The sequence below is a fragment of the Gadus macrocephalus genome, chromosome 4 (genome assembly GCF_031168955.1).
Source record: "Gadus macrocephalus chromosome 4, ASM3116895v1".
NCBI classification, from domain to species: domain Eukaryota; kingdom Metazoa; phylum Chordata; class Actinopteri; order Gadiformes; family Gadidae; genus Gadus; species Gadus macrocephalus.
Genome location: NC_082385.1, coordinates 20,139,217 through 20,151,991, shown reverse-complemented (window position 1 = coordinate 20,151,991; position 12,775 = coordinate 20,139,217). Strand labels below are relative to the sequence as shown.

Sequence of the window (12,775 nt, the reverse complement as noted above, 5' to 3'; positions counted from 1 at the left end):
TCTTGTGACCATGTGGTTTCTTACCAGCTTCTGAAGAAGAACCTACAGCTGTGTCAGACAAACCCTCAAGACCAAGAACACGTCAACATCCATCATCTGATCCTGATGAGCAAGGGACAGAGTTTTACTCTGTTGAAGATGGCTTTGTTTCGTATCCCTATTACGATCCAGTCTCCGAACCGATAACTTTCACCCGGGAGTACACTAGGAATGTGCCTTCCTGAGAGCAGCCCAGTTATTCTGTCGAGCCTACCTGTACGGGCACTGCAGCAGTCTCCAGCAGCGCTCCAGAGGAATCCGGTGAAGCCTCATCAGGAAGTCCATCCCTACCTAATACTGAAATGGAACCTGGACACTTACCCGAAATGGAACATGGGCATTTACCTGGACACTTACCTGAAATGGAACCCGTCACCGTAAGTGACCAATCTGAAAAAGACAACTTACCTGAACAATCAATAGACCCACCTGTGGAAAGAACATGAAACGGAAACAACTGATGCTGAATCCTTACCTGAGACTTCCAATGGAACAGATACAGAGAAATGTAGTGAGTCGGAACCTGCAGAAAATGGTGAAGCCACACATCAAGATGAAACTGTGATTGATGAAGACAGGAACGAGGAAGATAGAGGTTAGATTCAGACTTCAGTAAGACGATCCACAAGACAACGAGAACCTTCTAGACGACTGACGTATAATGACCTAGGGAATCCCTTAGTGACCATTGTACGAACACTATTTCAGAGTTTGAATACAGCTGTCACTAAATCCCTTCTAGAGCCTAGTTTTACATCAGTATCCAAACCCAAAAATAGGTTAAGGAACCCAATCAAATATGCAAAGGGACTTGCATAGATTTAAGATGGGGAGATGTAACCTCTGTAAAAATATGTTAAAATCGATATCCTGTCACTTTAACAAAGTGCAGTGGATTCAGCCAATCAGAATGGCTGTAATGTTGCGCATGCGTGAATTCTTAAATCAACGCAAACTTTCCAGAGAAGCAAGACGCTGTTGAACTAGAACCAGTGAGCGACATAAAATTAAGAACCAAAACCTTGTTGTTAACCTTTGTTTTCCATTTTTGAAAGTGTTTTATGTTACCGCTCCGTCTATAGAGATATACTGTTTTATTTGAACTTTGATATTGTTTTTGGACTGAGAAATCGTCGAGTGACCTGAGAGTTCTGAAGCCACGTTACGGTCGACGAGAGAAGATGGCGAGCCTTTCCCAATAGGCGCTGAACTACTATTGGTTGGCATCTCCCAGATTAATCTGCCTTCTGGAGGAGGACACACGCTGTTCGAACAGAATTGCGGTAGGACTGTTTGGTGCCATCGTTATTTCGACCACGAGTGGATTATATTTTTGCGACATTAACCCAACGCGCACGCGGTAAGGGTGGACTCATTCACCCCACACACGGACTGGACTACACAACGTGGTCAGTTTTGTTAGCATCCATTGATTGCACGGACGGCAGTGTAATGTCAAGCTTGAATGCTTACTACGGTTGCATGTTTTATTGAATTGTTGAACTGTGAACATTATCGGTGAACGTTATCTTTGTTATTTTTGTTTCATTGTTATGTTTACTGGTAATGTGATTGCAGCTAATTATATGATATAACTAAACCGAAGCTCACTGGTCCCGTTGGCATATAACTAGCAAATAGAAAACCAAATATCTGATTACTTGATTCTAAATAAGCCTATTGCAGCTGTTGCAGCTATTGCAGCTATTGAAACTTGACCCATTGAAATTATTGAAACTAATTAATTACAAATTAGAGCATAATGATATTGACATAGGAATTAAAAATACATTTAATGCTAATTACATATAGGATTTAAAGAAAATCTTGTTGATAATGATTTAAAGGAACTCTTATTTAAAAATAAGATAACCATTGAATTAAATTGAGTTAACTCTGAAACTAGAAACTAAATAACTTTAAATGCAACTTTAAAGGATACTTCACTTGAAGAATTTCCTTGAATTTAATTGATATTTCTGACAAGAGATTTACAAGTGTTCCAATTGCATTCAACTGCAATTGTTGTTAATCAATGTATGTGTATGTAATGTAACTGTCTTAAGGTACCACTTTTCTATTTGTTTACTTTTCTACAAACTTATATAAACAAGCCGGCATTTAAAACTTATCTGGTCTGTGGTGTTATTTTGCTGTAATTAATGTGTTAACTTCTACTGCTCCCTACGTAACCTGGAGACTGGTCCTAATTCACTCTAACTTAACTACAGCTCGTAGTAAGTGTTACACTAATGTGGGACACCTAAGCTTCAGTGGGTGTGGCTCTTCCCCAAACAAATAAATGTTAGTGAAACTATGGGGAAACCAAAGCTGTAGTGTCATGTGAGCAAAATCATTCAACCTTTGAACTGTTCAGTCATAAATCTGGGTGGGAAAATCATCAAACAGGGAGTACCTGCTGTGAAAGCTACCAGAAGGTCAGTGACATACAGTTTTGACGAAATTGGTGTTAAGGGTATAAATTAATTATTATCAAAATAATAATGCTACTTTTTATCTTAATGTGTTTGTGAAATGTCTGTTAAAAAAAAAATAGTATAGCATGGTGTATATTTAAACTATATATTTGATTTTGATTGATTTTTCTACTGTCCCACTTAAGGAGAGGTATGTGTCCTAAAGTGTGACAGTATGATTAGCCTAATGTGGGACAGTTGTAAAACTTGTGTGGTGGAGCATGGTTTATGCAACAGTAATGGTTATTTACATGCTTTTGCATCATAAACCAGTTTTTTTTTAACAGGAACAACATTGCAAATGATAAAAATAACCTACAGAATTACTTATTGAGGAAGTTTTGCTATCGTTCATGAATGAAGATGCACCATGGTTTAGGCCTTTTAACATAGACTTTACAGTGTCCCACATTAGGCAAATGACTGTCCCACATTAGGAAGCTGCACATTTTCTCAGACAGTTTGGCACTAAGAGCACTGATATCTATATAATTTCTTTTATGAATGTGTTATCTGCATTTTCTAAATAAACAAAGGTATTGGATATGGATTTAATGGTGACAAGACATCGACGTTGTACGGGGATCGACGTCTGATCAGCAATAGGCTACTAGTCAATAGCACTACAGGACTATTGTCCGTGAGTCAATTATCCTTCTTTATGTTTTTAAACCACTGTAATCGAAATTATTTCTGTGTCTTTTTTATGGAATAAAACATGTATTTTATTACTATGCATTGTTTTCCCAGATTATAGATTTCTGAAGAAAATTTTCTTGAATGAATTGAAAACATTCATGAGTAGGTCCTATCACATTAAATTGATTAGGGTTCAAACTGACACTATAACATTCATGTGGGCTATGTGGGGTAGATAAGAACAAATCCAGTCTCTTTTATCAGCTGTAATACGTTATAAAGCGAAAATATGACACATTGGAGTCCTTTTCCTCCTGCCAGAAAATGATCTCAAGCCCTCTCTTGGTACTGAAATGTTTTATTTGCCTTAAAATGAGTTGAGAACATTCATGAGTATCAAATTACATAGATAATATCCCATCCAGTGTCTATTACCAGCAGGGCTGTAGTGGAGGGTAAACGCACGTAAACGCCGTTTACGCACCTCTGGAATTTAGGAAATAGCGTTTACGCACCTCTAAATAGCGTTTACGCACCTCTAAGTGGCGTTTACGCACTTCAAAGTTCCCTGTGCCTTGTATTCTGCCATTGGAATAATCGGAAATAAATGTATCATTTTAAAACACCTAAAACAAAGTTTCAAATTGTTGAACAAATAAACGCTGTAATCTGAATCATTTTCATCGGCGCTACTGCGCCCATGCTATTATGGTCTGTGACCCTCCAATCAGTGCCTTGCGGCTGCGGCGACGACACCAATCAGGATCCAGGAAAATATGTAAACAGGAAGTATGTAAACACATGGCCCTACGCGTTGTGGATTATCATGCCTGCCTACCTGTCATTAATAAGCCATGGATATCAGGCGATTTTTGAAGAGACCTTCGAGTGCTCCCACTCCAACAGATGCCCGAAAAAGGCCTCAAGTACAAAGTAAGACTGAAGATGATCAATTCACATGAGTTGTTTTTGTGATTTATAAATAAATTTTACTTGACAAACTATTAAATGACTACGAGCATTCAGATTGGCCAATGCGTAGTCATGCTATCCGTGTACTGCCCATGTCAAAGTGAGCGAAAGTAAGTCAGAGTTTTACTATCCATATCAAACTTCGGTTTTGGCGTATCAACTTTGCTATAGCTCGGTCGCTATTTTAAAGCCTCAATTTGGAGATGCGAGGTTGGCGGTTGCAGCCGTGGACTCCGCAGCTGAACCGTGGATCGGGTGGATGACGTGACAAAAATATTTTAATTAAATTCGGGCGGTTGGCGGTTAAATCAATAAAAATATTTATAAATATTTTTATTTTATATATTATAAATATTTTTTATTTTATTATTTATTTTCTTTAAAGTTATTTTCCCAGCAAACTGGCCTGTTCCCCTAGAGCAGGGGTGTCAAACTCATTTTCACCGGGGGCCACATCAGCATAATGGTTGCCCTCAAAGGGCCACAGGTAAATGTAAAACAGTATGTAACCAAATATAATGTATAATAAATGTAACTACTCCATAACATATTGTTAAATGACCTTCTGCATTTATTACTTATAGAAGTTACAAACATGAGAAGAAAATGTTACTATAACAATAATCCTTTAAATTTGTCAGGTTAAGAAACCCACATTACTCCATTGATCAACGATCAAACTATTCGAGTAAATAAAGAAATATATTATCAAAACACAAGTTATGACATTTACTTTGTTTAACTTTTTTTTTTACACAGTCGGGAGGGTCAGAATAACATACAACCAACAGTATTGAGCTACTAAGAACATGTGTGACAGATGTAGCATTTTACAAAAATAAATGGCTGCACACAGCCTTGCAAGAGTAAACATTTGTCTGTCTTATCATAAACACATACACCTGTAAACAACAAATACATTGCTACACATAAAGTAGTATATGTAATAAACTGAAAATAACAAAATAAGGGTTGTCTCAGTTCACAACTATGAGTTGGAAATGATGAGGATATACTGCCTGTCCATGAACACACCAAGTGGATCCCCTCTCCACCATCCTCATCCATTGATCATGTTCTGAAAACAACAAACACACAAAAAAATGCAAGCACAATCATTAAATTGCACTCAGTTTAACTATTATTTTTGATGGAAATACATTTTATTACCATATATTTTAATTCGGTTTTAAAAATGCTTACCTATCTGTTTTCTGGCCAGATATCAGACACCGTTTTCCTTTGACCAGTGTGTCGATGTCTGGTTTTAGCTGTTGTGCTGTGGCAATCCGTAAAACAGCGTGGAGGTTGTCATCAGTGATGCGTGATCTGTGCTTGGTTTTATTTAGATTCATTATTGAAAACATCTGTTCGCACAGATAGGTGCTCCCAAACATGGAGAGAACACGGGCAGCATGAAGTCGAAGCTGTGGCATCTCACCAGGGGGCAGTAGACGGTAAAAGTCCTCGATTGCGGCATCCTGGAACGTCACTTTGAAGCTCGATCAACTCCAGCTGAAGGTGATGGGGCACACTGCTGACATCGGTGGTGAAAGGACTGGCAAAGATGGCAAAGCCCGACTGCTGTGCTTTGAAGTCAGAGAAGCGCCGATCAAATTCATCCATTAACCGGCTCAGTTTGGTAGCCAACTTGGCACATGAAAAAACACCGGGAACTGAGGCAGAGATGTTCTGACAAGCAGAAAAGTGGGCAAGATTGTCCTGTTCCACTTGGCACTTCCATAAGTCAAGTTTACGCTGGAAACATGTGATCATGTCGGACATCTGCGTGATGACATGGTTGCGTCCCTGCAGCTTCTGATTCAGTTGGGCGAGATGCTCACTTATGTCACATAACATAGCAAAATCACACAGCCAGTTTGGATCCGACAGTTCAGCCAAGGGTTTTCCTTTACTCTGCATGAAAACAGCAATGTCTTCCCTCAGCTCAAAAAATCGTTTGAGGACGTTGCTCCTACTCAGCCACCGCACTTCTGTATGGTACGGGACGTCTCCGTGCTCCGAGCCCATCTCCTGCAAGAACAGCTGGAACTGCCGGTGATTCAGGCCACGCGCCCGAATGAAGTTCACTGTTTTCGTGACTGTGGTCATTATATTATCCATCCCCAGCACCTTCCCACACAAAGCTTCTTGGTGGATAATGCAATGATAACTTATCAGAGGCGTGTGACAGTTACTTTTTTGCATTTTCTCCTTCATTAGTCCAACCAAGCCCGTTTTTACTCCACACATTGCAGGTGCACCATCTGTAGTTAATCCCACCAACTTTTCCCAGGGTAATCCAGTTTTACTCACAGACTTCTCCACCGCTTCATAAATATCCCGTCCAGTTGTGGTCCCATGCATGGCAGCTACATCCAAGAGCTCCTCGGTGACAGAGAGGTCCGACTTCACGCCTCTAATAAAAATGGAAAGCTGTGCCGTGTCCCTGTTGTCTGTGCTTTCATCAACAGCTAATGAAAAAGCTGTGTAACTGCGTGACTCTTCCGCCAGCTGATCTGCTAGGTTTCCTGCTAGCTCCTTGACTCGGTCCGCGATGGTGTTTCTTGACAAACTCACATTTTTAAAAGCCTGTATCTGGTCGGGGCACACCTGCTCACACACCTTCAGCATGCACTGCTTCACAAAGGCACCCTCTGAAAAAGACTTGGAAGTGCGGGCGATTTCTTCAGCTACAATAAAGCTAGCTTTCACAGCCGCATCGTTTTTGGCTGTGGCTTTTGTGAACAAATTCTGTTGCGATCGCAGGTTGCCTTTTAACTCTTTAACTATCGCTTGTTTTTCTTGAAGGCTAACTTTAGCATACTTGGCTCCGTGTTTGGTTTCATAATGCCGATGTAGATTGTACTCTTTGATGACCGACACCGCCTCAGAACACAAAAGACATACCGGTTTTTCTCCTTGTAGCACAAACATATATTCGCCTTCCCATCTTTCATGAAACAACCTTCCATCTGCGTCAACCTTTCGCTTCCTGGACATTTTGGGATCATGTGTGGATATTTCTCATGGATATTTCTGCTCAATCTCACTTGTCGCATTAATTAAACACTGATGTGGACACAGGGATCTAGTGGCAGAATGCCGTCACTTCGCGGGTAAAATATAAAATAAATAAAGCAACCTTTTTTTTTAACGACGAATCAAGGAGACTCGCGCGGGAGACTCGTGCGGGCCACATGAAATGACGTGGCGGGCCTTGAGATTGACACATGTGCCCTAGAGGAACCGTATGGGGAATCCAAGTTGAAACAACTTGCCCAAAGGTTCAGACTTAATGAAAATTCTTGAAGGCTATAGGGATTTTAAGGATAACTCAAGCATCATTCCAGAAAACCTTGCACCACTCCTGAATATCGACCATCTCATTCCAGTTAGCACTGCTGAGTGTGAGAGGGGGTTCAGCTTAATGAACATCATAGTGTGCCCCCTGAGATGCAGTCTGCACTTCATGGTCACAGTGTCGTCCTTGATGTTTATTCAAATGAATGGCCCACCACTCACAAAGTTCAATCAAACACGTATGTGAAGTCCTTTGCTGGCACAGGGGAGCCATGAACCCCAGAACACACCCCTGCAAGGCAGGACCTGACGTGGAGGACAAGGAGGCCCTCTGGGCACTACTGTGAAAAGCATGCATACCTACACATACATACATACACATACACACATGCCATAGATATAGTTCTTAATATACACATACCTTTCTTTACTGTTGAAATTTGAATAACTTGAATAAACTACAAACACATTAATTGACTGCCATTGATTGATTTAATATGACTTTAATTGATAACATAATGGAATATAGCCAGGCTAGCCTTACAGAGTCGCAACACTTTGCGTTGCGTTGCGTTGTGTCGAGGTCGGTCTGATCACAAAATTCATAGTTTACCCACCTCTAATTTGACCACTACAGCCCTGATTGTAGTGAAACCTAGTAAAGACAACACAGCTTTATATTACGGCGAAACATGGAGGCACTGCAGCTCTCGACAATGCGTTACTTTAGTCTGGTATTTCTCTTCACTGATTGGTTAGACTGCCTTCAAACTTAGTGGTCAAGCAAAGAAGTGGGAGGGGCTCGTTCTGCATACCTTAGTGGTTAGTAGGTAGTAGTAGGTTAGTGGCCTTCTTGGCTTTCCATACTTCGTAGACGGGCTCGAGTAGGGTCCAGCTGCAGCCCCGGAGAACAACACCCTGGCGTGACAGAACACCCTGGCGTGACGGAAGTACTGTGGCTGGACGGAAGTTACCTCCGATTATTTTCTATAGACAAATAAACGTATTTATCGCATGAATTAACATAACAAAGAAATAAAAAAATATTTCGACACGTTAGTAACCATTTTTATAGCTTAGAAAAGGTTTTTTTAACGTTATTTAGCCCCGGAGAACAACAACCCAGGCGCGACGGAAAATCGGAAACCGAAGATGAACCATGGAAGTAAGTGTGACTGTCAATATGCTTAATATATTGAGTAATATTCATGTTAAAGTCTTAGTTTATCTTAGCCGTAGTTTATTTACTTTTCGCTAAATTCGAATATAATAATATTGCGCCCTTTTAGAAAAATTTGTGTCATTTAGTGTCATCCGTAATCACCAATGTGATGCTACAGCAACACAATTTAGTAAAACTGGCCACCAGAGCAGAAAAGTGTCTGTTTCTCCTGGGGAATATCTAATAGGCTACTAAAACCTAGCCTGTATAAAAACAAGGCTATTACTATTATAAGTCATGCAATCTTATGACCATAACGAATACCACAACCAACTGTGAAATGTTACTGTAATTCAATAGTGATCAACTTATACATTTTCTTTGAATTATTATAAAAAATAGAAAATAATAATAAATAGGTCCCCTATAGTGTGTTTATCCTATTGTGCATTTATCTTAAACCAAAGCATTCATGGCTACACAAAGACCCATTCCACACAAAACCAGTTAACTTTGAAAGATGGATACATTTAATTAGAAGATAAGCTTCGCAATATCAGGTTATGGGTATTATTTAAATATATTGATAGTAACTTTTATTTTCTTGCCCAACTTTACGATACTAATCTCTGTTATTCTAGTCGTCCAACCGCCAAACAAATGGCGGTTGGACTACTTCAACCAGTCTTCAGACTGAAGCGAAAAAGAGAAGTGAATGACGTTTCCAGTGACAGAATACAAATAATATATTGTATAGGCTTAATATTGACTTGACTGTTTGATTATTTTGACAGTGAGTTGGAGCTGATGGCAGCATGAAGAACCTATATCTTTAAGATTCTGTATATTATTTGTTGAATAAATTGTGAGGAAACTTTGGTGTGGTCATTCTTCAATGTATCTTTATATCAAATTATGATGATATATTAGACATATTAAATCAATTACTTAATGAGTAAAGTGTATAATACACTCAATTCCATTCAATAAATGTCTACACACTGAACTAGTTTATTCGTCTAAATAACGTTAAAAAAAAATAAGCTATAAGCTAAGCTATAAAAATGGTTACTGACATGTCATAATGTTTTATTATTTAAATGTTTTGGTCTAATAAGTTCAATAACGCAAAGAATCCTGAGGTATTTGTATAAATAACGTTAAAAAACCTTTTCTAAGCTATAAAAATGGTTACTAACGTGTCGAAATATTTTTTTATTTATTTGTTATGTTAATTCAAGCGATAAATACGTTTATTTGTCTGTAGAAAATAATCGGAGGTAACTTCCGGCGATAGATACGTTTATTTGTCTATAGAAAATAATCGGAGGTAACTTCCGTCCAGCCACAGTACTTCCGTCACGCCAGGGTGTTCTGTCACGCCAGGGGCCATAGACATCATGGCTGTGTCCCAATTCCTAGGACGCATCCTTCGTAGACCGCGTCCTTCGAAGGATGCGGTCTACGTAGACCGCGAAGGACACTCCGAAGGCCGAAGAAATGGGACGGTCTAGCTTTCGGAGCATTTCCGGTTTACGTAACAAACCGTTACCGCCCTTTACCTTACGTGACCACCACGCGCTGCTCCTGTCAACGCCACCCTGACAGCTGACCTGACCTGTTAGTAAACAGAAGTTATACCGGACAGCGCGAAAAAACAACAACAAAGAAACCCAATAAACGAACAAAGAAACCAACAAAAATGGAGCCAGAAATTATAATTTAATTTTTTATCTTTTATTTTTTATTGGAGGAGTTGGGGAATACTCACCGCCGGAGCCGACGGGGGATATATCTTTGGCTCCGAGCAAGAGACGACCACAGATTGGTGAAGCTGTGTTACCTTACTTTTAACCAGCAGTATTGTTAACATCATCGTGTTATATGGCTAGCGTAAATGTAAATGTCATTGAACTTTGACAATATAATTACATATTTAAAATAGTCTCAACCTTACATTAATATAAAAAAATGTTTCTGTCATTAATCAGCTAAATAAAGGTTGAGTAACTTAGATTGATATATAACTATTAACTACATTATATATACGAAACGAAACGAAACAAAATATTTATATCCCGCCCATATGCAACAATAGACTTACTATAAAATAGACAGAATATTGCCCATGTCAGGGCGGCTCTACACTCCTAACTTTAACAAAAACATATGGTAGAAGCAAATATATAGCACTCCATGGAAGACAGATAAACTGTTTGGAGTAGGTAGGAAACATGAAAGTCTGCCTACAGATGTTCAAAAAGAAAATTTTTCAATTGGCCCTTGAAAATGCTGATATTATCAATCTTTCTCAATCTAGATGGAAGTGAGTTCCAGGCTTCTGGTGCATAGTTACTGAAGCGCCTGTTTGTTGCTTTCAGCTTGGAGATCTTTGGTAGCTTCATCTGAACGACATCAGCCGGACGAAGTCTTGACTCCCTCAAGGTCGGATCATTACTACTCATTGTGACAAGCTCCTGGAGATACACTGGGGCAACCCCATTCACTACTTTAAAGCAGAGAAGACATACTTTGAAAAATATCCGTTGTTCAATTGGGAGGATGTGAGCCTTGTAGTAAGGAGTGAGGTCAACGTTCATATCTGTGATGTCATAGATGAAACGTACACCTGTGTTCAACGCTGATTTGAGTTTCCTAAGCCTTGTCTTCGTGAGATTCATGTACAGAGCATTACAGTAATCAAGCTTAGAGATGATTAGCTGCTTGATCAGCACTAGTTTCACCTTCTCATCAAGGTACCGTCTGATGGTTCTGAGGTTTGTCATATCCCAGCTGCACTTCTGCTTGACATTGTTGACTTGTCTCTCCATGTTCAGTGATGCATCCAAGAGAACACCCAGGCTTTTCCAGCTGTCTCCTTTACAGATAGTTGGTGTGATGGTCGTGACACCAAACTGTATCTTTACTTCAAGGTTGTGTTTCTTGAGAACAAGCGGCTTACCCATGACGAGCAGCTCCGTCTTGCTTTCATTGAGTTTCATGAAGTTCTCAATCATCCAGCTTTTTATCTCTGACAGACAGTTGTTGATCCTTGCTGTAATATCACAGAGTTCAGTAGGTCTCATTGGGTGGAATGATATATACAACTGGGAATCATCCGCATAGAGTTGTATACTGAGACCGTATTTCTCTGCTATCTTCTGTAACTGTTTGATGTATAGAATGAACAGGATGGGTCCTAGAAGTGAGCCTTGGGGAACTCCAAATAGTAGACACAGCAGGTTAGAGATGGATACATCAATCTTCACACCAAAGGACCTGTCCTTGAGATATGGCTTGAACCAGTTCAGGGCAGAACCTGTTATACCGAAATCATTCTCCAGTTTCTTTAGAAGTCTCTTATGATCGATGGTATCAAAGGCCGCTGATAAATCCAGCAGGACAACAATAACAATATCATCTGCATGAATTTCCCTAAAGATATCATCAGTCATCTTCACAAGGAGCGTCTCACAGCTGTGATTTGGTCTGTACCCAGACTGAACTGGGCAGTGGAGGTTGTTGGTCTGCAGGTGGCTGTTCAGCTGGTTTAGGACCATCCGCTCAAGAAGCTTAGAGACAACAGGAAGGTTTGAGACTGGTCTATAGTTCTTCAAGCAGTCTGGATCTGCATCCTTCTTCTTTAGGGTCGGTTTGACAACCGCCTTCTTCAACTCACTAGGAAACTCACCCTGCATCATCGAGATGTTAACAATGTGCAGTAGAATGGGCACAAGCTCGTTTGAGCCAACACAGTCTCACTCCGAGAACGTCAAATACCGACTGTTGGCAAAGGCCCTTTAGCGTCGGTGACTGACGGGAAAGGTACCCTTTTTATTCGCTCGGTGACGGTAAAGGTACCCTTCGGCGTCTTCTGCATACGGAATGGGGGGTGCCTCACTACGTCTCTAATCGACGCTGTGAGCATCTTTCCTATTGGATAGTTTTTAGGATATTCTTCTGTGAAAATGGCGGACATACTTTTTATCCTGGGTGGAAAATATGATATTTTAGCATAGTTAAACCATTAAAAGTGTTAATGTAAACATTTTTAGCGAGAAATGTGCATTTTACTTTCATAATCGTCGTTCGGCGAATGTGAAGGATGTTTGGTTTGATTGATATGACGAAGAATATTTCATCGGGCGATAATGGCCGGCGTACAGGCATCCCGGGCTCACGA

General features: G+C 40.0%; 2 long non-coding RNA genes and 1 pseudogene across 2 annotated transcripts in view; 2 read left to right on the top strand and 1 right to left on the bottom strand.

Annotated features, from left to right (window-relative positions):
• LOC132456334 (uncharacterized) overlaps positions 1–12,775 on the top strand; it is a 175,653-nt gene that overhangs the window by 108,180 nt on the left and 54,698 nt on the right. The window lies entirely within an intron of this gene.
• On the top strand, positions 4,413–8,084 carry LOC132456338 (uncharacterized). Its single transcript, XR_009525437.1, has 2 exons — positions 4,413–4,552; positions 7,374–8,084. It is a non-coding gene; the product is annotated as an uncharacterized LOC132456338 (long non-coding RNA).
• Positions 4,545–7,290, bottom strand: LOC132456329 (general transcription factor II-I repeat domain-containing protein 2-like; annotated as a pseudogene).